Here is a 27,713-nt window from a genome sequence, read left to right on the forward strand (position 1 = left end):
CTCTGTCGATTAAGTGCCTGACTCATGATTTCAACTCAGGTCAGATAGAGTCCCACACGTCAGGCTCCACACTCAACGCCTCTCCTTCTCCCTCTGTTCTCCCCCACCCCCTGTCGTGCTCTCTCTCAAATAAATAAATAAAGTCTTTAAAAAAAAAGATGCATTTAAAAATATTTTGTTTATTTTTCATGAGAGACATATAGAGAGAGGCAGAGACATAGACAGAGGGTGGCTCCCTGCAGGGAGCGCAACGTAGGACTCGATCCTAGGACCCCAGGATCACGGCCTGAGCCGAAGGCATACGCTCAACCGTATCCCAAGAGCCACCCAGGTATCCCAAGATCCATGTTTTATAAACGCGTATGAACATGCTATAACATATTATGAATATGTTATATTCATATAACATAGCTGATATTCTGTGCCATACCCTTTTCTGTATTTGAAATTATTATTATTTTTTTCTGTATTTGAAATTAGCTCAAATTGATTTGTTCTCGATTTCTCTGAAGCTTCCTTCTTTGAATATATTTATATTTTCTAAGGAGTGAAAATTATTTTGGAAACTGAGTCCAAAGCACTGTCTTTCACACACAATGATCTCCTGCCCCATCCTTCAGTTTAGTTAACAAAATCCTGCTGTGATCGTTCAGGATAAACAACACAGGACACTGCGGTTTGGGATAATTTTTGTTTTTTTAGCAGTTAGAGGAATACATCATTGGACTTGCACACCTAACTCGATCAGCTATAAGGTATTTATATATGAGAGATGATATGGGTCTGTACATTTGTGATAATATGGGTTTGTAACATATATAAACAATAGCATGGGTTTGTAACATTAAAATAAGGGGAAATTTTGTCTGTGTGTTTTATTGCCCTCATAGAATAATAAAAGTGTTACGTATTTAAAAATGTTCAAAACAGGGGCACCTGGGTGGCTCAGTGGTTGAGCGTCTGCCTTTGGCTCAGGTCATGATCCAGGGTTCCTGGGATCAAGTCCTGAATCAGGCTCACTTTGGGGAGCCTGCTTCTCCGTCTGCTTATGTCTCTGCCTCTCTCTCTGTGTCCCTCATGAATAAATAAATAAAATCTTTAAAAAAATTTTTAAAAATGAAAATATGAAAAAAATATATCATATGTTATAAACATTCAGTATATTACATTATAACCACATTATATAAAGGTCGGAAAACAGTGAGGAAACAATGATACTCCCAGCTACCTGTTCTCTTTACTTTCCTCTATCTGTGTCATTCTTTTTTCCATTTTGTGTATTCTCTAAAATGGGCAACTATTACTTCTGGGGAAAAAAAAGAGAATTATCTTAAAGTCTCACCCCCTTTTGCAACTGTTATTGCTTTGCACTCTTCCCTTCAGCCCCGGGCCAGGGATGTGGAGGGCCAGCCAGGGGCATAGGGTGCGCAACACCCCATCGCTGGCTGAGCAAGCGGCCAGGTTAAGAGTGCTGCTGAGCTACAAGGCAGAGAATTGCTCCTGTGCTCCTGTGTACGGTTCCCGGCCCGCTATCTGATCCATCTCCTTCCAGTTTCCCCTTCCCCTCGCCTGCTCTGTCCCAGGCACACTGGCTTCCTTGCTGTTCCTGGAACATGTGGAGCAAACTCCAGTGTTTTTTTTTTAAGATTTTATTTATTTATTTATTTATTTATCAGAGACACAGAGAGAGGCAGAGACATATGCAGAAGGAGAAGCAGGTTCCCCGCGGGGACACTGATGTGGGACACGATCCCAGCACCCCGAGATCATGACCTGAGCCAAAGGCAGCCACTCAACTACTGAGCCACCCAGGCGTCCTGCAGACTCCGCTTCTGAGCAAACTCAAGGCCTTTGCCCCTGCTGTTCCCTTCACCCCGACACTGCTCTTTCTGACATTTACTTTGCTTGCTCCCGTGTCTCCCTCAGCTCTGTGCTGCAAAGGCAGCTCCCCGAGGAGGCCCTTCCTGGCCACTCCTGTAAAACAGCACCCATCCCCCTGTCCCCACCACTGTCTTCCTAGTACTCACCATCAGCTGCCATTACTGTCTGGCTTTATTCCTTGTTTGATGTCTCTTTATTGGGATGCCTACCCCCCAAAAGCAGGCTTTACCTGTTTTATTCAGCAGAACACTATGTGGCACATAGTAGATGTTCAGTAATCTTTGGTAAGTAAGTGACTTCAAAAGATTGTGGGTCCTGCAGGCAGGCTGTGGGGCAGAGTTTAGGGAGTTGAGATGGACAGAGCCACACTGATACCCCAGCAAGGCTGCTGTGTCCCGAACCAGCCTGTGGGCCAGGAGCTGCCCACCTGGCCCTGCCCAGGGCTGGCTGAGGAGCCAGGCCCCACCGGGCAACCACCTGGCTGGGCAGAGTCTGGCATAGAAGGCTGAACTGATCTCACGAGCTCTGCTGCTAAGCAGCACTGAGGGGCAAGAGCCAGTGCACACCAAATTACTAGGAACATTCCAGATGAGCCCAGATCTTCCTTTGATCAATGTAAGGAAGAAAGGCAAATGAGACTCCTTACATTTCCCCCAACCTTATATTTTTATAAAACAAATGGAACTTTCAGGCACCTCTGTGTTGTTCATATAACAGAAAGAGCAAGTTTTTCTACATGGACTGTATCGGTAGAAAACAATCATGGAGGACTTCAAAGAAAATAATTAGTACCAATGCACGTAATTTCATTCTCTTCATTCTCTATGCCCCTGCCCGGTATCAGCTAATTTTCCCTGTCTACTGCCTATGAAGTAAGACAACAAAAAAGATCTCTTTGGGTTATTTAAATTCCTTTCATCCCACGACCTCAGAATGGTGCAGGTAGGGTAACTTGTTAGTCCTCTCCTATTATGTGGGTGGAATTAAGATATTATTCCCACACATTGTAGACGGAGAAATAAGCAAGAACCACAAAAAGAATCATAAAAATAGGACAGAGAAGAGAAAGGCTTGGAAGCCAGTGGCTCAGCCACGTCAAGAGTCACCGGTGAAGGCCGCGCGAGTGCCTCCACGGTGTGTGTCGGGGGCCCCGGGGTGGGGGGCACTAGGGAGTGGGGGGAGATTCATGCCTGTTCCCTGAGAAATCCCATTCCTCAGATGGCAGACTCGAGGACTGGTGGCAGGAGCAGCTGAAGACCCGGTGGCGGGGGCACCTGTATTGGGGTCGGGGTGCGGCGGCTCTGGGAGCCCCCAGCCTTTGCAGAGGAGACCTTGACGATCCTGTGCCCTCTGCCTCCACGCGGCTTCGTGATCTTTCTGGGTGCCTCAGCCAGATCTCCAGGGTGTGGGCATTTATGCTCCAGACCTCGTGGTCAGTGGGGAGCTGTGCGTCTGCCGGACTGGCCGCCATGACGCCCGCACAGCTCACTTGGCCATTCATCACGGGCTGCCCTGGGCCTAGGCCGCTCTTGGTGGTTCCAAGCTGTCGGACTGGTGCCATCGTTCACTTGTGGGTACCCCGGGTGCAGGGTGGGCAGGGCCGCTGCTCAGATTTCTTTGCTATCCAGAGACCTGAGTACCGTGCTGGGTTTCTGGGAAGACTTCAACCAAGACTTTTTGAGGAAATGAGAAGCCTCTGCTCTTACGGAAAGATGGGGTGTCTAAAAGTGGGCCAAGGGGAGAAAATGGTGCCCCTGTGGTACGTGCATGAGAGGATTTGAAGGGGAAAGGAGAGCCTGCTGAGCAAGCACCCTTCTGGGTTTGGCCCCACATTGGCACCTTCACCAGATGACAGTTGTCCCCTAACACACACTTCCTGTGTACCAAGCACCGTGTCGAGCACTTGAGATTCATCCTCACCACAGTCCCCTGAGGAAGAGATGACTATGGCCATTCAACAGAAGAGTAAACTGAGGCTCCAAGGGATTCAGTCAGTGGTACAGAGTCACACAGGGGTGGATCAAGATTCAAATTTTGACAATCTCATTCTTTTTTTTTTTTTCCTTTACATAAACTCTACACCTAATGTGGGGCTTGAACTCAAGACCCCAAGATCAAGAGTCCCATGCTCTACTGACTGAGCCAGGCCAGGCGCCCCTCAATCTTAATCACAGCCTTCCTCAATGGCCTCCGCCGTCACCAACAATCTTGTGAGTTGGAGGGTATTGCTCTGTTTTACTGATGAGGAAACAGGTGCAGGATGCCTGGGCCGCTGGCAAAGCCCGGCTCATCTGCATCTCTTCGGCCGGTATTCGGTCCCAACTCATAAATCCCACTGACACTAAAAATGCTGGAGGATGTTTCTCCAATCCAGTGCATCCTTAATGATGAAGGCCTGGATTACGGTTCTCCAAATCCATTGCTCTGCCTCCAGGGCCACAAGGGTGCCTGGTATGGAGTAGATTCGGCAGGGGCTGCTTAGCTGGGCAGACTTCCAGCCTGAGGCACCTGAGGTTACCTGGGAGCCTTTGGGTTGGACATTGACAGGTTTTTAAATCATTTATTTATAAATGACTCGGAGAGGTGTTAAGAGAAAGATAAAAAAGACCAGGGGTATCGACTAAACCACATCGTTGGGGACAGCAGAGTAGTTTCTGTGAAACACTTCCAGGGTTAGCATCTGTCAGATGAACCTAACTGACATTATCTTTAGAAAACATTTTTTTGTTGTTGTTTGGTAATAAAAGTAACTTATTGTGGGTTGGTGGTGAAAGACAACCCTTAAAGCAAGTGCTATTTTGTGGTTCTCTCTTATCTACCTTCTAAAAAAATTAGAATGCCATTTAGCAATTAGAATTGTAAATTCTGAGGATTTCAGTATGGAAAACCTGGGGGACTGAACTGGGTCATCAGAGCAAAGGCACCTGGATGTTCCCCATCAGCCACTAACGAGCATCGCACAAATTTACTTCATGCTGCTTCTAAACACCACCAGACACTTCCTTCAAATAAAATAATTGGTATTCCACTTCCAGAGGTAGGGAGGAGATGGGGGAAGCAAGAGCCCATTTCTGAGAGAAGCAGGCACATTGGAACACATTTATCAAAGACTCCGATGCCTTCCAACCACACCCTTCCTACTGGATCTTTCGGCACACACGTGCCTGGGGGCATCTGTCATTTGCCCGGGTGCACTGAATCATGTAGGTGTCTTGCCTGGCATTGCCTTTGCATTAAGATGGCCTAACCTCTTGGTCTTTTTCTACTAAAGTCTCCAAATTTTCTATTTGAAAGAGCCCTAGCTATGAACATGGCCTTTGGAGCCTCACAGAACTGGCTTGGATGCACTACTTCACATTGCTGTGTCTCAGTTTTCTTGTCTGTGAAATGGGCCTAAAAATTGTTCTACTGTGCGGGTTAAACAAGGTCATTGTTGTAGAACGATCAGATCAGGGCCTGTGCAGGGTAAGTATGTTTCTGGTTTACTTCCAGAAGCATGGGAACATGACTCCTCCTCTGCTCTTACCCTACTGTGAACATCGGTATATTTGCATCTGTGGGGATTCATCACTGTGTGGAAAATACAGAGAGAGGGTCAGGTCTTGATTGAAAAGAAGCCAAACTCCTGTCTACGTGGAGCCATCCCTAGCAATCAAGCGAATCTGCAATCCTGTGCTCCTGATTGGAAAGCATCCTGGAGGCCACCTAGTACAAACTCTTCATAGATGGGGAAACCGAGGCCCAGGGCCCCAGGGGTGGGGGGCCGCTGGTCTTGCCAAACATCATAAACTGGCTGTAAAACCAGGGCTGGAAGCCAAACCTCTTGGCTCGTTGGGCATCAGATGCGGCAACTCTTTCTCGAAGTATAGCCCTTTGCAATGCTTTTATAGTCGCACTTTAAAAATGAGGGCCAGTTGCAAAGTGAGAGCAGAGAGTCTTTCTAATTTACTTAGAGAAGAAGAGGAAAATGATGGGCTTGATAATTGCTGGAGTCGCACTTCTAACTCTATTTACAGGATGGAGGATTGATTGCAGGGGCTGAGAGTGTCGGCACGCTTGGCAGGCTTCTGTTCTGATGCAATTAAGCCTTGCTCCTTCCAGCTCTGCCTCGGACCTGGGTCAGGCCCCACGAGACCTGGGTGTGAGCTGGAAGCCCAGGCTGGACCTACTCCAGCCTCGAGTCCTCAAGAAGTCCATGGGAGTAGGCAAGAACTTGAAGCCTCTGGTCCAAGTAAGGCCATCGGGGGCCATCAAGTATGCTTCCTGGTACCTGGGCTGCTGGCCAGACTCCTGCAGCCACTCACATGGTATAGGAACCAACATGTCACTACCTGCTTCAAGTTGGGTGGCCCCCAGAACAACCCAGAGCTGGCTGTGCTCTGTACTCACCACCCAGGTTGGCCCCCTGGACGACAATCTCCATCCTGATTGTGCCTGGTTTGCTCTGCATTTTGCACTTTGGCGATGTGAGCTGTGAACCTCTCTATGGAAAACCCCAACACTACCCTGGAGCCTGTTTTCCCAGCCCTGTCCACTCCAGCCAAGCATGGCTCAAACTGTCCCTATATTGGTTTTGATATTTATGAAAGCAAAAAATTGGAAACCAACCAATTGCTCCCAAATAAGGGGATGGTTATGGAAATGCAGAAATGTTGACCACTGTGAAAGAGTATGCAGCCATGACAATTCTTATTACAAAAAGTCTTCTGTGGGCAGCCTCGGTGGCGCAGCGGTTTGGCGCCTCCTGCAGCCCAGGGCATGAGCTGGGAGACCCGGGATCGAGTCCCACGTCAGGCTCTCTGTGTGGTGCCTGCTTCTCCCTCTGCCTGTGTCTCTGCCTCACTCTCTCTATCTCTCTGTCTCTATGAATAAATAAAATAAAATATTAAAAAAAAAAAAGTCTTCTGCTTAGCATGGCACTGAGATCCACCATGTTGAACTGAGCACTCCTCATGGTGTCCAAAGGCATATGGAACCCTCAAGCACTTGGGTTGTTTGGATGATCATTACCAACACTTTGTGCACTTTGAGGGCCAGTGTATACAAATATGAAGACTTCAGACTAATGGCGGTCACTGGTGGGAAAGCCACATGGTGGAGAAGCTTCAGGTGACCTGGTTCTAGTCCCAGCCTCAATGTTCACTGATGAGGCTTTGATCTTGAGCACGTCAAGGCATCTTCCTGAATCCTGTGGTGTCTCATTGGTTAAAAAAAAAGGCGGGGGGGGGGGGGGGGAGGCTGCACTAGAGGATGTCCTTTGCTCCATAAAACTCCATGGCCAGATGGGCTGGCATTCCACTTCCCCATTAGGCTTGCCTTTTTTAAAAAAAAATATTTTATTTATTTATTTATTTATTTATTTATTTATTTATTCATTCATTCATTCATTCATTCATTCATGAGAGACACAGAGGCTGAAGGCAGCGCTAAGCCGCTGAGCCACCGGGGCTGCCCTAGGCTTGCCTTTTTTGTTTGGGGCCGGGACAGAGGGCCAGCTCAGATGTTGTGAGGACTTGGCCAGTCAGGACACAATTGTGTTTTGCAGCCTCCTTGGGCTGTGAGGGGTGGTTAGACTTTGAGAGGCCCAACACTCTGTCTTGGCTCCTGGGGTGCTCCTTTTACTCTGACAAGTAGAAGCAGGATGTTGGGGAGCACAGGTGTGGAGATGGGTGGCAGACTTGACGTCCAGATGTTGGGAGTGCCCTGCACAGCCAGACCTCATTTGGCCCTGGTGGCGGCAGCTGTGTAGGAGATCTGAAGGCCCAGGGAGAGAAACATCAAGAGCGCTGGCTCGCCCTCTCTGGACTTGGCCCTGACTGCTTAAAATGGGTGTAGATCCTGAAGGGAAGGGAGGTTCTAGGCTGAGAGGGGATGGAGGACGTCGTAGGAGTCTGTGTGCAGGAGTGTGGCTCCTGGAGTCAGCCATGGAACTTGGTCTTGGCTGGTACTGGGGCGACTGGGGGACATTCCTCTAGTTTCCCCGCATTCTATAGTCAGATTGGTCCCAGGACTTAGAGAGGTCTCATCTGCCAACAGGAGCTCCTGGCTGCCATGCCAGCCTCAGGCAGGGCCCCTTCTCTGGCCAGATAGGTCTGGCCCTCCCTGTGACTTTGGGGGACAGCCCCAGACTCAAGAATCTCCCTTTTTCCTCCTTGTTCTGTCTTTCTGGAGCCTTGGGATGTTCCTGGCCACAGCTAGCTGTGCACTTCACACCCCATTGAAAAGCCACCACAATAATTACCAGATCATTAACAGGGGATTTGGAAAAGGCACTTCAAAGCAGCTCTCCCAGAATTGCTAAGACAGGTGTAAAAGTCTATCTGGGCAGAGAGCAGCCAGTTTAAAAGGATGTTGGGGACTGAAGGGTAGGTGTTAATTAAACTGGGCTGAGCAGCAGCAAGGAGAGGGGAGCCTTCCCATCTGAGCGTGGTAACAACCGGGCAGTGGTGAGGGGACCTGAAAGTTCTAGACAAAATACAAAACATACAGACTTTGTCACTCCTCTTATACTTTATTAAAGAATTTGACCAAAACCTGAGCTTTTCTTTTCAACATCTGGGGGGCTCAGTGGTTGAGCATCTGCCTTTAGCCCAGGTCAAGATCCTGGGGTCCTGGGATCGAGTCCTGCATCGGGCTCCCCCGCAGGGAGCCTGATTCTCCCTCTGTCCGTGTCTCTGCCTCTCTCTGTCTCTCTCTGTCTCTCATGAATAAATAAAATCTTTAAAAAAAATGCCTGGTGTCTGTTTTGGCAAAGTTCATATATAATAAACATAAACCTTCCTGTGCCTCAGGCTTCATGATTAATTTTACTAATTAAGGTTAATGAACATTAAATGTCTAAGTGGCTGGGGATGGGGTACACAGATCTACCCTCCTTGTGTCAAAAGCCCTATTTATGTCTCAAATAGGTGAATTCTTAGGAACACCCACCTAAGCTACTCACTTTACTGAAAGCTTAACATCAGCTCTTGCATCATGACAAACCCCAAGGTTGTTTGGGTGGATATACAGCCCTTCCTGACATGGGAACTTTGTTTTCAGAGATCCTCACCTACTTACAACCAATCTCTGGTCAGCAATATGCTCAAGTGCAGAGCTTAGTGGTCTAAGTCAGTGAGTAGGTATAGGGAACCAGCATCTCTGGGGCTGAAGACCTAACATCCATATATTTTTTCAAGATTTTATTTATTGACTCATGAGAGACACACAGAGAGGCAAAGACATAGGCAGAGGGAGAAGCAGGCCCCTGCGGGACTTGATCCCAGGACCCCAGGATCATGACCTGAGCCAAAGCAGATGCTCAACCACTGAGCCACCCGGATGCCCCTGGATTTTTAAGCAGCTATCAAGGTGATGGTTGCGCAGCCTTTAGTGTTCCGGTCTTTGGGAACCATAGGAGCCAAAAATACTTTTTGTGGTATATTTTTTCTTTTTTGTATAATGCAAGCTACTTCAGAGCATAACAGTTTCAAAATGTTGCCTTGGGGTCTTCAGCAACCTTAGCTCCTTGAGAGGGCTGATTTGCAAGATGCATTTCCTAGATGCCAGACAGAAAACGTAAGCCAAGCGCAGGAGCGTGTGGGCTCCCGGTGACCATCTTCAGCATCATGTGAGCATCTGTCTGGCACCTTGCAGGCTGGTGAGGCAAGTGTGAAACAGCTAGTACTTCACTGGGGCTTTGTATTTAGAGTGTAGCAAACTCGACCTAAGACACCATGCTATCTGGGTATGACTTGCTAAGATGTAATTGTGTCCATTTGTCCATGACACCCCGTCCACCTCCCCACTGTGGTATAAATGCGTTGGTCCATCCCATGCCCATCCCAGATTCTCTGCCTGGCTCTTGGACAGTGGGTCATGTGGCCTCAGGCTGCCTTTGGCTACCATCACGGTGGGAGGGGGAAGGGAGGTATGGGGTGGTCTCAGAGGGGAGGAGGGGGATGGGAGAGGCTGGGTGACCCCAGAAAGGATGAATGAAAGTGATGGGTAGGGTGCAGAGCTAGGGAGGAAGGTGTCACCAGCTACATGAGAGTCAACAGCTTGGGGAGACCCCCTGTAACTCAGAGATCAACATGGGACCCCCCCAAATCCTTCAATGTGTTGGTATCAGCTTGTCATTTTGGATTTTATTAAAACCACCTCAAAAACCTGTCCCTTTATCACAGGTGACCTGATGTCACTGATGTCTCTAGGTATTCTGGGGGCACTTAATTTCTCTGGCCTGCCTGTGGCCCTGATTCCTGTAAGATGTCCAGTCCCTGTTCTGCGCTACTATTTTTCCTACAGGATATCACCCCACCTCATTCCACCCTGACCTCGTCTTACTCCAAAGTGCCATTGACTCAAAGCTGGGGTGGAGCTGATTCCCAGACCCAGTTCAGCAGAGCCCAGACACATCGAAAGGACACCTTTGCCTTCAGCCTGGTCTGGATCCTTTATACACACGCTGCTCTTCGAGCTATAAAAGCAAAGCATGCATCCTCTTCCTGGCCCATTTCACTCTCATCTCGCATCTCCTCCCTGCTCAGAGGCCTCTGATGCACCACTTGCCAGGACAACACTGCCAGCATGGCAGGGAGAGTGCAAAGATGAGTGATTAAATTCAAAGGGCCGGGGTGGGGGGTGGTTGGGAGGGTTGGGGGAAGAATCCCTGGGTGGCTCAGCTGTTTAGTGCCTGCCTTTGGCCTCAGGGCATGATCCTGAGGTCCCAGGATCGAGTCCTGCGTCACGCTTCTTGCATAGAGCCTGCTTCTCCCTCTGCCTGTGTCTCTGCCTCCCTCCCTCTGTGTCTCTCATGAATAAATAAATAAAATCTTTAAAAAAATAAAATAAATTCAAACGGCCACAGATTAGATTCTGCAGGCATAAGCCAATTACATGCAATTTTTGGCAAATCATATGCAAATAACACAGATGACTCTGCCCTGGATTGCATCTGCTTGGAGCAGGCAAGTAGAGCTTATTGGCGAAGTGTGTGCAAGAGGCAGGGCCACGAGCCCGAGACAGGAGAACAGTGGATCCCTCAACTCCAACTGCATGCTGAGAACTTGTACCTATGCCATTTGCACAACTAGCACTTTCTGAGTGGCTGCTGTGTGCCTGGCATGGTGATGGAGGCAGTGACATCAACGAGAAGCAGTGCTTCCCCCTCCCAGAACTTCTAGATAAGTCAGGACACAAGTATGGTGAGGGGGGTTTGCAATGGAAAGGCCACTCTGGGGGCATCTGGGTGGCTCAGTGGCTAAGTGTCTGCCTTTAGCTTGAGTGGTGATCCCAGGGTTCTGGGATGGAGTCCCACATTAGGCTCCCCGCAGGGAGCCTGCTTCTCCCTCTGCCTGTGTTTCTGTCTCCCTCCCTCTGTGTCTCTCATGAATAAATAAATAAAATCTTTTTTAAAAAGAAAGAAAGGCCACACTTTGGAAATGCGATGGTGGTGACCTGTGCAGGATGCTGTAGGGACACAGAACAGACCATCTAATCAGCCTGGGGGCATCAGGAAGCCTCCTGGAAGGGGTGATGCCTGAGCTGAACTTTGACGGATTAAAAGGAGATATTAAGTGAATGAGGGGATTGTATTTAGGGCCACTCCATGCAGGAGGCAGAGAAATGTGGTGCTGGGAGGGGTGCATGAGGCGGGGGCCCAAACGGAAGGGGGCTGGGGAGATTCAGGAGCTGGATTGTCAAGGGTTTCAGCCCTGAGCTAAGAACGTGGAGGTCTAGCCTGAAAAATGAGGGTGTAAGCAGGAGAATAATGAAAAAAGGAGGTGTTTCAGGAAGCTCACAGACTGCAGTGTGGGGTGTGGATTGGAGCTGATCCGAGTGGGACAAAGAGGCTGGTTGCAGGGGTTTAGACTGGGCAGTGGTGGGAGACACCAGGAGGTGGACATTCTCAGGAAAATTATGTAGGGACGGTGGGAGGAGGCAGGTGTGAGAACAACTCTATCTTGGACACATCTGGAGTGAAGAGCTGCAGGGGCTCAAGAAGTCATACCCAAAATGCAGGATGCCTTTCACTGTGTTGAGTCAGGTTCTCCAGAAGCAAGTGTTTCATCTGAGTGCAAGGACTGCATTACTGAAGAGCTCCCAGGAGAAACTGGTAGAGGTGTGGGGAAGGGTCTGGGAAGGGGACCAGGGCCAATGTCACACCAGACAGGTCCACATGACAACTGCTTTGCTTTAACCAATCCCATGAACTATTTTCATTTCCAGTTTGCAGGCAGGAAAGCGCAGGTGCAGAGAGACTCCCGACCAGGGCTGCGGTGGGTGCTAATATACTAGCAAAGAAACTAGGATTACCAGGTCCATCTGCCTCCAGACCTCATCCCTAGATGCCATGATCCATTGCCCCAGGCCTTCCAGGGGAGGCATCATCCCAGCAAATGCCAAGACTGTCTTGGAAAATGTGTGGGAAGAAGTCAGGGATGATATTTTAGGTTTGTTAGGGGGTCATTTAATTTCCTTTGGCAAGGCAATGAAAGGAGCCTGAGGCCAGACTGTGCAGTACAGATTGTCCTGGCCTCCCAGGTGCCCCAGTCAATGGGAGAGAGGGCTGGGATCTGGCTGTCCTGTTGCTAGTGATTCCTGCAAGGGTAATTTTGCAAACAATGCTGAGAAGCTGATTGTGGCAATAAATTACCATGTTAAAAGGAATTATTTTTATCACGGTGTTCTGGGGCCCCAAAGAATGCAGCAAACAAAGATAGGTTGAGTAGAATATTCTGTTGTGTGGGCCTAGAGTGGAGGCACAGATGCAGAAGTGTGTGTGTGTGTGTGTGTGTGTGTGTGTGTGTGTGTGTTCACATTCCTGCCTGCTTCTCAGCTTGAAATGCATTATGCAGGCGCTGGGCCCTTCTGCCCTGGGGGTGTTCACAGGAATCTGAGATGCTGCATCTTCAAGGGTGGTGGTGGTGGGGACCTGCCTGCCCAGGACTTAGCAAGAGAAACACTCGGGGATGATGTCTGAAAAGCCTATGGTTGAGGCTCATAACTCTGGGAAATAAACTCAGGGTGGCTGCAGGGGAGGTGATGGGGGAATGGGGTCACTGGGTTACGGGCATTAAGGAGGGCACTTGATGGAATGAGCACTGGGTGTTATATGCAACTGCTGAATCACTAAATTCTACTCCTGAAACTAATAATATACTATATGTTAATTAAATTGAATTTAAATTTTTTTTTTTAAATCTTAAAAAAAAAAGAGCATATGGCTGGGCTGGACCTGAGAGCTACCTGATGAGGAGTTTGTGGCTCTCCCCAGGTATCTTCCTTTGGAAAGGCTGGCCAGGAAAGGCCCCATCACATGTCCAGCTGAGGTAGAGGTGGATGCTTCTCCCTTGTTTGCAGAGAACACATCACAGAGCACTCTGGCTTACACGGTGGTTCCATTTGTCAACTTTTGATGAAAGCTAACATACTCAGGGCTGAGCAGGCCCATGCAGCCAGCACTCAGGGAAGGAAAACAGGGCCACCAGCTCCCCTCCAGGAGCCCTCTCTTGCCTGCTTCCTGTCACTGCCCAACCAGAGTGACCTCCTCTTGACTTGGGACAGCGTAGCTCAGATTCGCCTGTTTCTGTGCATGATATAAAAGAATCACACAGGGATCCCTGGGTGGCGCAGCGGTTTGGCGCCTGCCTTTGGCCCAGGGCGCGATCCTGGAGACCCGGGATCGAATCCCACATCAGGCTCCCGGTGCATGGAGCCTGCTTCTCCCTCTGCCTGTGTCTCTGCCTCTCTCTCTCTCCCTATCATAAATTAAAAAAAAAAAAAATTTAAAAAAAATTAAAAAAAAAAAAAAGAATCACACAGGTACATTCTGAAAGGAAGATTATAAACTTGAGTCCTGGAAAGTAAATGATAGGCTTACTGTCAGGGTTACTTGTAATTTAAAGGAATCTTCTTGTGAAGTCTTTTGTAATTGAATTAATTGTCCTTGGACCCGAGCCTTGTGCACGCCAAGGTTTCTTAACACTGAATATGTCTTTCAAGGATTAGAGATTCATTTAGCATCCTGGACAATGGCCCATGTTGTAGACAGGGCATTAGGAAGGAATCACCAACTGAGTTTTTATGAAACAGGACCATGTTGCGTTGCCTTTGGCTTTAGATAACTGATTCTCAACTTCGGCTGCACTTCAGAACCCCCTAGAGAGGTTTAAAAAATAGTGATGCTGGGGTGGGGGGGGTCCTACCCCAGAGATTCTGACATTCAACTTAGATAATTTTGGCCTTTTCTGTCCTCAGAGTTGACCTGTAGGGTGTGAAAGAAACGATTGTTCTGACACTTGTTAAAGATGAGGAGGCCGACTTTATTCAGAGGGGCAGCTGTGATGGGGTCTTGCTGTAGGGGAACTGTGAATACAACCAGGGAAAGTGGGGACCTACAGCCAAGGGGCAGGATAGAGAGGATCAGGGGTTTGGAAAATTATTAAAAGGATAGGGCAATTCCTTGCTAAACTAACCTAATACGATTCTTGCTGAAAGCAGGTCCAGGTGAGCAGATATGACCCTAACAGATGAAGAACTGAATCAAGTATTGAGGGTGATCACAAGTTGAGGATGGGGGAGTCTCTGGCTGAACTGTCTAGAAAGCATTCTTGCTAAGATTGAGCCATGCAAAAATAGGTATAGAAGTCCAAAAGTCAAAGCTTATTGGGAAGAGGATTCACAAGAACCTGTTGAGAGTTTGGTCAAGGATACTCTTTTAGTCAAGGGTATGGATCTGGGTAGGGAAGGTTCTAGGCAACTCCAGGGTGGAAGCATATGATGCATTTGCTAGCAAGATGTTGAGTTCAGCCCAGGGCCAGGGCAGAGGTCATTTCTCTATTCTATTCTCCTCCAGTGATAACCCAGGCCCCTCTATCCAGACATTGTTGTGATGACTGTGAGTAGGGATGAGGAAGAGGATGATGGAAATCACGAGGACTGGGGAATGTTGCTTAGTATCTCTGTAGCTGTTTTTTGATCTGTGGAATGGGAGATAATAGCACCAAACCCACAGCTTTCCTAGAAGCACTGAACTAGGTAAGAGGAGTACGTCATTTAGCATGTCAATGGGCACATTGTGATTGCTCAATCAATTTCAAAAAAAAAAAAGGAGAAGAAGAGAAAAACAAATCAAAACAAAAAAAAAACCCCACCAAGTAAATTGGATGATCTAATCGGCTTTATTAAACAATTCATGATCCGGGCAGCAGCCCAGCTAGCAAGTAGAGGGGAGCTCCAGGAAAGGAAAGTCTTTTTTTAAAGACAGAGAGAAAGCATTAAAAAAAAAAAAAAAAAAAAAGGAATTTATCATCAAGGGAGGCATTGTTTGGGAAAGGCTGCCCTCCTAAGAGGATGGGGGTCTCTCAGTGAATTTCCTGCAAGAAATTCCAGTGTGTCTGGTTAAGGGTTGCATCCTGGAGGAGATTCAAACTGCAGTCAGGCTAGGTTTTAACCTCAGTTTAGTGATGTTGGACTTTCATTTAATTAGCTCCATTATGGTCTCCATGGTTTTCTTTTTAACACCATCTTTATCGCCGGTTATTGAACGCCGCCTTCAGAAAGAGTATTTATGACTTTTATAATCTTCAATTAAGATGTGCCCCATCTGAGCTTAGCCAGAAAAGAACAGTGACATCACCTAATATTCTTTGGGCCAGATGGGCCTCTCTTTTCTGGAAACTAGTCCAGGACCTTCACGGACCACAACCCTGAGAACAAATCCCCGGGGCTAATAGTATTAAAGGTGTGACCACCTCGCAAATGGAGGTCTAGGCCTGCCTAAAAACACAGGAGAAGAGGCATGTCTGATGGCTCATTCCAGCCTGCGTAAGGCTTGCAAATTGGAGGCAGAGGGATTTTTTTCTCAAGAAAAATTAGTAATTCTCTTCTGAGAACACTGCAAATGTAATGGATTCAAGCCAGAAGCTAGAATTTTGTAAAAATCTCAAGAAGAATAAAAACTTTCCTCTGGCTGAAAATTTAAATAGCCACAGCTCCAAGGACTCTCTTCTCTTGGATTTTGATGAAATCAGGGTAAGGAGGACCCATGGTGGAGAGAGTCTAGTAGAGAGCTCAAGTATTCACATTCCATTTCAACAAAGCGAAGGGGAAATTTAAACCCAGCCCAAGAGCGGGCTTTGGGCCAACATCCAATCTCAGCTGGGTGATGTCCCCAGATGGTTTTCTGTGGGCCTATCACTGTTCATTCTTTAGCTTTTACATTCTGCAGAACTTTAAAAGAATATTTAATCTCTTCCGATATTCAAGAGCACCCTGTATGTGGTATCTCCATTTGCTAGATGTATTGTAGAAGATATATTAATTGTGATCTCCTTCCCTTTTAACAAAAGTTTTTTTTTTTTTTTCTCAGCATCTACCTCTGCCTCACATGACTCAGAAGAGTCCTACTCCTATCTCCAGCTTCCATGATACATCCCGGTTTAATAACCTGCATCCTTCCCAATGATTAGTTAGTTCATGACATATGCCTCAATTTTAGCCAACAAGAAGGGAGAGGAAGTTTGCCGAGTGTCTCCAGGAGAGTTTGTTTTTCTCCTAAGAAAGAGTCGGCTTGGAAATTTCTGTGTCTGAAAACGACTCCGGGCACTGCTGCTGTGATCTTGCTCCTAAACCAATAATGAAACCCCTTAAGACGACAGAGTGCAGTGATGGAAGGACCTGGATCCTGAGTGACATGGTTGAGTTTCTGAGTATGTTGACTGGCCTAGTTCTGGACCTCCAGTTGTGTGAAGGAATGATTTTCTGGGTTGCTTAGTTTCCTGTTACTTGCAGCCCAAAGCATCCTAAATGCTGTACTGGGGGACTCAGATGCTTGGGACTCAGAGGTTAAGTGAATGACTTGTGGTTACCCAGCGATTAAGTAGTATTTTAACAAACCTACATTTCCATACTCCTTGCCCAGCTTTCTGCTTTCCTCCATCCCAAAGTGGCAAGGTTACTCTTATGAAATTAATCATAGGGTGTCCTGTCATTGAATTGAATGCCTCGGGGCAGTTAATAAAACAATGCCCAGTTGCAGGCCTTGATTCATAGCAGACAGAGCTGTCATGTCCTCACTGAAACTAAGCATGAGCCCCACCTGGACAGATGCAGAGGTCTTGCCTGTCTCTCTGATTTCCCTCCCTCTGTCATCTTTGCTGAAATGTCCCCCCATAGCTTTTCTCAGCCCAGGCATCATATATTCCGATTTCTGGTTGCTCTAACCCATGCAGAATTGACTCACCTTTGCTTTGGTCATCACGAGGGCCTCTCCCAGGCCCAGTTTAGCCATCCTATCCTGCATCAAGGACCCTGGTCCTTTTGTTCCTTGTATGTTTCTTACCGTGCTTTATATATTGGACACGTTTCTCTCCATCATCAGAAACGGCTACCACTGGCCCAGATCACAGTGAGGTACAGACACAGGAGAAGAAAGGGGACAGAAATCCTCGTACCTTTCTCTTTTTATTTTTCAGAGAAGACAATCTCTTCTCAAAGCTGCCTGAGAATTTGCCTGAGACCACAGAGCTGGTGATATAGTGGAGCAGGATTTAAATGTGACTCTAGACTGCCCAATAGAAGTATAATGCAAACTACGTAAGCAGTTTTAATTTTTTAGTAGCTATAATTAAAAAACAGGTGAAATGAACATATTTTATTTAACCCAGTGTATCCAAAAGCTTATTTTAACATGCCATTGATCTATGAAATTTTTTTTTTATGAAAATTTTTTTAGGGGATCCCTGGGTGGCGCAGCGGTTTAGTGCCTACCTTTGGCCCAGGGCGCGATCCTGGAGACCCGGGATCGAATCCCACGTCGGGCTCCCGGTGCATGGGGCCTGCTTCTCCCTCTGCCTGTGTCTCTGCCTCTCTCTCTCTCTCTCTCTCTCTCTCTCTGTGACTATCATAAATAAATAAAAATTAAAAAAAAAAAAGAAACTTTTTTTAAAGATTTTTTTTTCTTTGAGGGTCTAGGTAGCTCTGTTGGTGAAGCATCTGCCTTTGGCTCAGGTCATGATCTCAGGATCCTGGGATCCAGCCCTGGTTGTCAGGCTCTTTGCTCAGAAGGGAGTCTGCTTCTCCTCCTGCTCTTCTCCCATGCTTGTGATCTCTCTCTCTCTCTCTCTCAAATAAATGAATAAAATCTTTTAAAAAATGATATATTTTTAAAGTAATTTCTATATACAACGTGGGACTTGGACTTGTAAATCCAAGATCAAGAGTTGTAGGCTCTACCCAGTGGGCCAGCCAGGTGCCTCTCAACCTATGAATTACTACTAAGATCTTTTACATTTTTTTAATATTAAATCTTTGAAATCCAGGGTGATCTTTATACTTCTACATTGAGTACATCTCAATTCAATCACTACATTTTCATCAGAAATACTTGATCTGCATTTATATTTCATTAAATTTACATTGAAAAACATAAACATACCTAAGTTGTTCCAAAAAGACTAAAAAGTTTCCCAATAGCTGAATCAAGTAGTGGTTTTCACATTTACAATCAAATTGATCAAGTTCAATAAAATTAAAAATCCAGTTCCTTAATCACACTAGCCACATTTCAAGTGGCTAAATATATGGGGCACCATGTTCTGGATCCTGTACTTCAGCTAATTTTTATCAAATTCTCTGTGACCTAACACATGGTAATGCGTTAGCAGGTGTCCACTTATATGTAGGTGGTGCACAAGTTCTGTAGCTAGAAGACTGGCCAATTAGCTGTGTAACCTCTAGTGAGTCGCTATGCTTCTCTGGTCCTCTATTAACTCACCTGTTATTGAGGGACTGTGATCTTAAGCATCTCTCCTAGCTCTCAAATGATGTATTATTTCTCTCTTCTAGAAGGGGAGGGAATGAGGACATTATTAAAGCCCCAGACCCTGAGGCACACATGCATTCTTTCCAGTGAAAAATAGGAAAACCGGTGTGGCCAGTCTCTGGCATCTGCTGCAATGCTGTGGGCAGGCAGGGACTCACATGGCATCTCTTCCTCTCATCCAGTACCGAGAGTCCGCTTATTGTATCTTTGTCCAGAATGCCCAGGATAAAAAACACTGACGCATTGCCTGGACTCCAAGTTCCAGGAAATATTGCTGGTTTGTTCCTTTTTATACACCGCCTTTTAAGGAAGAAAAACCCTCTACGTGGACAGAAACCCCTGCATTGCTTTGTGCCATGGCTCTGAGTCACTGGGTTCCTGGACTGGCTCTGTCCTTTTATATATGAAAGAAGGGGCCCTCGGCTCTCCTAAATTCTCCTCCTATTAGTGTATTTATATTCTGTGCTCCTGGCTTTTTAGTCAGAAAGGGGCTTTTGGCTTATCAGATAGCATAAAACCTCAACTCTATTTTAACTCCAGAGCTACAAAAGAATGATCAGGGGATTCAAGTCAAACTGAAGAATAACTGTTGAAGCTTGAGGCTCAGTGCTCCACATAATAATTGGGTTTGACTCAGAACTTGCCTTCTGAGTGGAGGATGTAGAGCCATCAGAGGAATAAAACTTTAGGGCTTTGTGAGAAGGGACCAGTTCTCAGAAGCAATTCCCCCAAACTGGTGACTTTTTGCTATTAGAGGTTCATTTCTTTGGGTTCCATAAGGTGGGCATGATAGAAATTTCCCCCTTTCCCCCAAATGAGAGAGTCTAGCCTCAGATTTGAACTTTGGAGAAGAGAGTCTCAAGAAATGAAATGGGAGCAGAGGGCAGGAAAGGGCAGCAGAAACCAAGAGGACACTAAAAGAAGATGCAAATATGTCAGCCGTTTTCCATTAAGCTAATGCCATATTGGAGTTTATACAGACCAGGAGATACGTAAGGAACCTGTCCCAGGTTCTCTGCTTAAAGGACACAGGAGTGTTTCTTGAATCAGAATGGCAACTGGCTTGTTTATTCATTTATTCGTTCATCTTTTCATCCATCAATTATGGCAGATAGCTTTCAAAGATGGACACCAACAATTCTTGTTAAGGGGCTCTGCAATTTCAGTGTATGGGAAAGTGGAGGGGGGGTGGCATTCCCTACACCAAAAAGCAATTCCCTGGCACTGGCTGGGTGTCCTACGGTTCAACTCAGGTCTATCTACCCAGAGGCAGTGTGAGATTCCACCGGTGACGGTCTGGTCCTACGAGACTGCCCCCACTACAGATGCCAATGGGAGGAAGTCCAGATTGGAAGTTCCCATGACCCCTTCCTCAACTTGGGTTAATTTGCCAGGGCAGCTACACAGAACTCAGGAGACCTGTCTACTCACTAAATTACTGGTTTATTATAAAGGATATTAAAGGAGGCAAATCAACAACTAGATGAAGAGATACATAGGGTGAGGTCCCAAACAAAGGAGTTTCTGTCCTCGTTGAGTTTGGGGCCCAGCAGGGTGGCTGGTTCACTAGTCTGGAAGCTCTTTAACTCTGTCCTTTGGGTTTTTTATGGAGGCTTCACTGCATAGGCATGATTGATGAATCATTGGCCATTAGTCATTGATTCAACCTCCAGCCTCGCTTGGGACTGAAAGGTCCAACCTTCTAATCACATGGTTGGTTCTCCTGGCAACCAGCCCCCATCCATAGGTCCTAAAGTCACCTTATTGACATGACAAAAGACATCTTTATAGCTATCAAGCACTTAGGGCAGTCCAAGAGGTTTTTTTTTTTTTTTTTGGTTTCTGGGCCAGAAACAAGGACAGAGACCAAATATATATTTCTTATTATAAATCACAATGTCACACCTGCTCTCCCTATACACACATGTTACTTTTGACATCAAGTGCTAGGTTTATTTTCCCCTCCACTTGATGCTGTGGAGAGATTGGTCTGGGACTTACTTTGATCAGTGGAACGTGCTAGAAGTGACTCTGTGCCAGTTCCAGGCCCAGTCTTTAGGAGGCTGTGAAAAGAAGCTCAGGATACATTACTGGATGAGGAGCCATATGGAGAAGGACAGGACATGCAGAGGAGCCTGAAATATCATACTTTTTTAGAATGAAACCTTCTGGGACCTTCCCACCGCATCTGGATGCAGGTGGATGAGTGACCCCAGCTAATGCCACATGGAGCAGAAGAGCAACATATCAGCTTTGAACACTGCCCATATTCACAGAATCATGAATGTTTTACCTTGTTATGATTATAAGCCATGATGTTTTGGGGTGGTTTGTCATCCAGCAATACTTTACTGAACAATCATATGTTTTTGGCAGTTATAATTCAGGGGGTTCCCTTTTACTTCAGTTTTCTAAAATAGGTTTTTGGCCATAAATAAGAGTTGAAATTTGTTAAATGATTTTTTTCTGCCTTTATTGAAATGATCATGTGATTACTTTTCTCCTTTAATCTATTAGTCTTTAATTTGCTATGAAAATTTTCATAGTTTTTTTAGCAGAGTTCTTGCACATTTTTCCTTAAATTCATCCCTAAATATTTTGATTTTTGATACTATTATAAATAGTATCTTAAACTTATTTATTTTCCAATTATTTGTGACAGTATATACCAAGAATATTGATTCTTTTTTTAAAAAAGATTTTATTTATTTATTCATGACAGATACACAGAGGGAAAGGCAGAGACAGAGGCAGAAGGAGAAGCAGACTCCATGCAGGGGGCCCGATGTTGGACTCGATCCCAGGACTGCGGGATCATGTCCTGAGCCAAAGGCAGATGCTCAACCGCTGAGCCACCCAGGCATCCCAAGAATATTGATTCTTATATATTGACCTTGCATTGTGGTGTTGCTAAACTCACTTACTTAGTTTTAGTAATTTTTAAGGATCCTTAAAATTTTCTATGTACACAAGCATTGTCTACAGAGATGGCTGTACTTCCCTCCAGTCAGCATTTATGCCTTTTGATTTTTCTTGTTTTATTGAAATTCTATGATTTCTAAAACAATGGTGAAAGTAGTGGTAAGAGTTTGTATCCTTGCTTTGTTCCTGCTTTTAGGGGGAAAAGTATTTTTCATCACAAAGTACCATGTAAACTTTAGGTTTTTTCATAGATACCCTTTATCAGGTTGAGAAATTCGCCTTCTAGTCATTATTTGCTGAAAGCTTTTATTATGAATGGGTGTTGAATTTTGTCAAATAGTTTTTCTTCATTAACAAGACATATTCTTTCTCTTTTATTCTGTTAATGGGTGAATTACAATGTGGTTGACAGCCTCTAGGAAGAGGAACCCCCTCTTCCTGGTATTCATGCCTTTGTGTAATTCCCTCTCCTGAGAATGCTCTGGACTCAGTGATTCATTTTATTAGGAATATAATACAGGAGAGGTGGGAGCACAGCACTTCTGAGATTAGATTATGAAAAGACTGGGGCTTCCATCTTGATTGACTTCCCTCACTCATCTGTTCTGAAGAAAGTGAGCTGCTATGTTGTGAGCTAATCACGGGGATGTCCACATGGCGTGGGATGGAGGGAGGTCTTTGGCCAATAACTGGAGAAGAACTGAGGGCTTCAGGCCAATAGCTCATAAGGAATTGAATCTTGCCAGTAACCACATGGGTGATTTTGGAAGCAAATCCTTTCTCATTAGATCTTCAGATGAGACCACCACACTGGCTGACCCTTTGACTGTAGCCTTATGAGATACTCTGTGCCAGAGAACCCATTAAAGAGCACCTGGGTTCCACACCCACAGACACAGTGAGAGGATAAATGTTCATTGCTTTAGGATGCTAAATTTTGGGGTGATTTCTTTATGTAGCAATAGATAACTAATATATACATCAAGTACTTTTTGAATGTGAAATAAATTTTGCATCCTTGGGCTAAACCCCACTTGGCCATGATATATTTTCTTTTTATACTTTATTGGATTTGATTTAGTAATATTTTGTTAAGGATTTTTGTGTCGAGGCTCATGAGGGATATCGGTCTGTATTTCTTTTGTAATGACTTTGTCAAGCTTTTGATATTAGAGCTATGCTAGTCTCATGAAATGAAAGAGTTTCCTCCTCTATTTCTTGAAAGAGTTTATGTAAGACTCCTATTTCTTCCTCAAATGTTTGCTCTACTTTACCAGTAAACCTATAGTTTTCTTCTAGTATACCCCTTTTTCTCCTCTTACGTATAAATTCAATAATCTTATAGATATAGGTCTATTCAGATTTTGTTTCTTCTTAGGTCGATTTTTTCCCCTTCTCTAGCTTTGAAGATTGAAAACAAAAATATATGAGTTGATTATCAAAATAAAGGCAACCATGGCATAATAAGAATTCCTAAAGCTGCTTAGCACAACAGACTACACAAGATAAAAGGAGCACTGTTGGGTGGGAATGCATTTGTAGAGAAGAGTTCAAGAGACCAAGATGGCGCGAAAAGAGCCTGGATGAGAGAGTTTTGTCGGAGCAGAAGAGTAAGAAAGTTTTAGGAGTTTTAGGCTACTAGAGATTTGAGAGCAGGAGATTTTAATGAGTTAAGGCCTAGATTGGATTCCCTTGTATCTGTGAAAGAAACATGCATTTAAATAAAATTTGTGTCTGTACCAAGCTGAAATGTGACAGCCCTGTGGGACACCACTATGAATGTTTGGGACACAGGGCAGGAGGGATGAATGCTTTGTAAGCATTGTGATTCCTAGGGCAGCCCGGGTGGCTCAGTGGTTTAGTGCTGCCTTCCGCCCAGGGCCTGATCCTGGAGACCTGGGATTGAGTCCCATGTCAGGCTCCCTGCATGGAGCCTGCTTCTCCCTCTGCCTGTGTCTCTGCCTCTCTCTCTCTCTTCTCTCTCTGTGTCTCTCATGAATAAATAAATAAGTGAAATCTTAAAAAAAAAAAAAAAAAAGCATTGTGATTCCTTTGCTCTATTTAACTTCTTGAACATCATTAAAATAACTTACATACTTTGTTCCCCTTGCTTCATAATACATTGCTCCAAAACTTAGTGACACATGAGAACCATTTTTTATTACACTCATGGATTCTTTGGGTCAGGAATTTGAACAGGATATAGTATGGGCAAGTTGTCTCTGCTCCATGTGGTCTCAAAGACTCAGTTCTCTCTTGCACCCCTTCTCTGTGCCTTCCATATCAGTGCCACTATGCCTTCCAGACCCAGCCGGTTGAAAGTCTTAGCTTTCTTAATGCACTCTGCATTTCTCTTGCCAAGGTTCTTCCTCCACACACGTGCTTCCCAGCCCAGAATGCTCTTCTCATATCTCCTTGACAGATCAATTCTCACTTTTTTGTGGGGCTGGTTAGATGGGATCCTTCTTGACCTTCTGCACCTGCTTTAAGTGCCCTTCCTCTGGGCTCCCAGCATTCTCTGTACTTCTTCATCATAAAACACATCATGTGTAAATTCTTGATTTCTTTTTAAGATTTACTTATTTATTCATGAAGACACAGACTAAGAGAGAGAGGCAGAGACATAGGCAGAGGGAGAAGCAGGTTCTGGCAGGGAGCCTGATGCGGCGCTCGATCCCAGATCCCGGGATCATGACCTGAGCCGAAGGCCGGTGCCCAACCGCTGAGCCACCCCGGCGTCCCTAACTTCTTGATTCTACTGTCCAACTCCCCAGCCAGGGTGCCAGCTCTCTGAAGCCAGAGATGGCTGCCGTCTGTTCAAGTGCTATCCCCAGCGCCCAGCACAGGGCTCAATGTTTACTTGTTGAATGCATAAATAGACAAGGCAGGCATTGTTATTCCCATCTCACAGAGGTGAAAACAGGGTGGAGGAGAATAAGAGCCAGCCCAAGTCATGGTCAATTCTTGACAAAGCTGAGTTTAAGTGCAGGTCCTGCTGCCACCCAACACCCTAACGAGTCCTGGAAACAGATCACCAAGCAGGATTGTGGCAACCTCCCACAGCTTTGGTGCTTGGTACTCTGCCAGCTGTGCCCACTGTCTTTCCATCCTGGATATGCCAGGCAGCTAGGACCATGGCAGGAAAAGCCCTGGTTATTAACTTATTTTTATTCATTTGTCCATGAACCACCCAGCAGGAGATTATGCCATTAACTTGTCTTGGTAAGTGCAGCCAGAGAGATGCACGTTCTATTCCCTTGATTAAGGCTCCTTTACAACTAAAATATTGATTGTAATTAGGAAATAATGCATAGAGAGGGCGCTGGGAAAAGTGGCAGTATGATGTGGAGACAATAGACTTATGTGAGAAGAGGAGAGGGTGGCAGTTCTGTCGACTTGTGTTGCTAGCATTCTTCTTTCCCATGTAGAGTAGTGACAAATTGTTTTCTTTTTCTTTTTTTTTTCAATTGGGAAAAAAGTACCCACAAAGTATTCAAATCAGGGATAGAACAAGACTGACAGCCAGACAGCTGGATCACCGTGTCTCTTTTTAGTAGCTGCTCTTCATGGGTGTTGAATCAATGCTATTGAACCCTCAGACTTCCCAGACTGGATACACCCAGATGCCCAGCTCTGAGGCAGGGGGAGCTGGGAGGTGAGGCAGGCCTGAACCAGCCACAGCTGGACCTGTGAGATGGTAATCAAGCAACAAGGCACTCAGGACTTGTGGCAGGATGGCAAGCAGAATTCAAGGCAGCAGCCTCTCGAGGCAGCGTAAGAGCAAGGTCCTGAGACAGAGAGCTCAGAGGGCCAAAAAAACATGAGGAAAAAAGATACCTGGTTACTAGAAGTGAGAAATCCAGATGGGCGTGGGAATTTCTGAATTCCATAGCAACCTAGTAAACAACGAATTATCCTTTTTTTTTTTTTTTAAGATTTTATTTATTTATTCATGAGAGACGCAGAGAGAGAGAGAGGTAGAGACACAGGCAGAGGGAGAAGCAGGCTCCATGCAGGGAGCCTGACGCGGGACTCGATCCCAGGTCACCAGGATCACACCCTGGACCGAAGGCAGGCGCTAAACCGCTGAGCCACCCAGGGATTCCCCACAATGAATTATCCTTAATACAGAAGCCAGATCCTAGTCCACAGGGGTGCTTCTGATACATTTTCTTCTTTTTAAAAGATTTTTATTTATTTATTTGAGACAGAGAGAGAGAGAGAGAGCACAAATTGGGGGAGGGACAGAGGGAGAAGGACAAGCAGACTCCCCACTGAGCAGGGAGCCCAATGTGGGACTCCATCCCAAGACCCTGAGATCATGACCTGAGCCAAAAGCAGATGCTTAACCTACCGAGCCACCCAAATGCCCCCCGGCCATATACTTCCTTTTAAGAATGAAACCATTTTAATACATGACAAATAACACACAGGAGCACTTAAAAAATGAAGCCATACAAGTGGCCATTAAGCCTATGGAACAGGTCTCTGATTTTCTAGTCATCAGGGAAATGAAAATTAAAACCACAATGAAAAATCATTTCATGACACAGGATGGCTAATCTCAGAATGGCTGGAGGGAAGGCAAAATGGTAGATCCACTTTGGAAAATGGTTTGACAGGTTCTCATAAAGTACATTTGACTACTCTACAATCCAGTAGTTCCATTCTTAGACATTTACCCAGGAAAAATGAAAACATGTCTACAAAACAATATGAATGTTCATAAGCAATTTTACATAGAAAGCCCCAAACTGAAACCAACCCAAATGTCCATCAACTTGAGACTAGATAAATGCATTTCCATATAATGAAATACATTTGACAATTTAAAAGAAAGAACTAATGATATGTGCAAGAGGGAGAATGAATCTATAGGCATTATACTAAGTAAAAGAATCCAGTCATTTCTAGGTAATTCCAGAACAATTGAAAACTCATTTCCAGTGATGGAAATCAGAATGTGGTTAGGGATGGGGAGGACATGAGGGAACATTCCAGGATGATGAAAATGTTCTATATTTCATTTTGGATAGTAGTTCCAAGAGCATAGACGATCGTCAAAATCCATCACCTAATATCATTGCACCTTGCTATGTGCAAATTATATCTCAGTTAAAACAAAGTCACAGGCAACTTGGAGTTTCCAGGTTTAGGATGATAAATACAAAGCTCACCTACTGATACTTCCACTTCTGCTCTCAAGGCAGACATTATTAATTGATTTCAGCATTCTGTGCACAAAATACACTCCAGTGTGGCTCTGTGAGCAGCCTCTATCAATCCACCAATCTGTTAGGAGTCAAAGCCGATGGAATAGTATTGCTGTTACTGTGGCCCTTGACTTATTTCTCTTTTGGTGAGGCCTGGGGGCATTCAAGTTTTTTTTTTAAATAAAATTATGATCCTATTACAGAGAAGTATTATAATAATTCATATCCCACTTTTCTAATCCCACCACCAGTACTGTTGAAATGTATTTCCTTTTACTATGTTGTCCTAGGTATAATTTAACATACAAGTGTGGGTCTTGGTTCTTTCTTCTTTTTTATTTCTTTTTTTTTTAATAGTTTAATTCTTGTATTTCTTTTTTTTTCTTTATTCATGAGAGACACAGAGAGAGACAGAGAGACAGAGAGGCAGAGACACAGGCAGAGGGAGAAGCAGGCTCCATGGAGGGAGCCTGACGTGGGAATCGATCCTGGAACTCCAGGATCAAGCCCTGGGCCAAAGGCAGGCACTAAGCCGCTGAGCCACCCAGGGATCCCTTTTATTTCTTTTTAAAATATTTTATTTATTTGAAAGTTAGTGATCGAGAGAGAGAGCACACTAGCAGGGGCAGATGGAGAGGGAAAAGCAAGCTCCCCTGCTGAGCAAGGAGCTCAACATGGGGCTTGATCCCAGGATCCTGAGATCATGACCTGAGTGGAAGGCAGATGCTTGACTAACTGAGCCACCCAGGTGCCTCCTCTGGTTCTTTCTTCTAAGCATATGTCTTAGTTACTAGTAGCTCTTCTTTTTATTTTTTTCAAATGGTGGCATAATTCTCTGAGGCGCTGCACTGTCATTTATTCGTCCTTTCCTATGTTGGCAAACTACTTGT

This window comes from Vulpes lagopus, chromosome 7 (genome assembly GCF_018345385.1).
Source record: "Vulpes lagopus strain Blue_001 chromosome 7, ASM1834538v1, whole genome shotgun sequence".
Taxonomy (NCBI): domain Eukaryota; kingdom Metazoa; phylum Chordata; class Mammalia; order Carnivora; family Canidae; genus Vulpes; species Vulpes lagopus.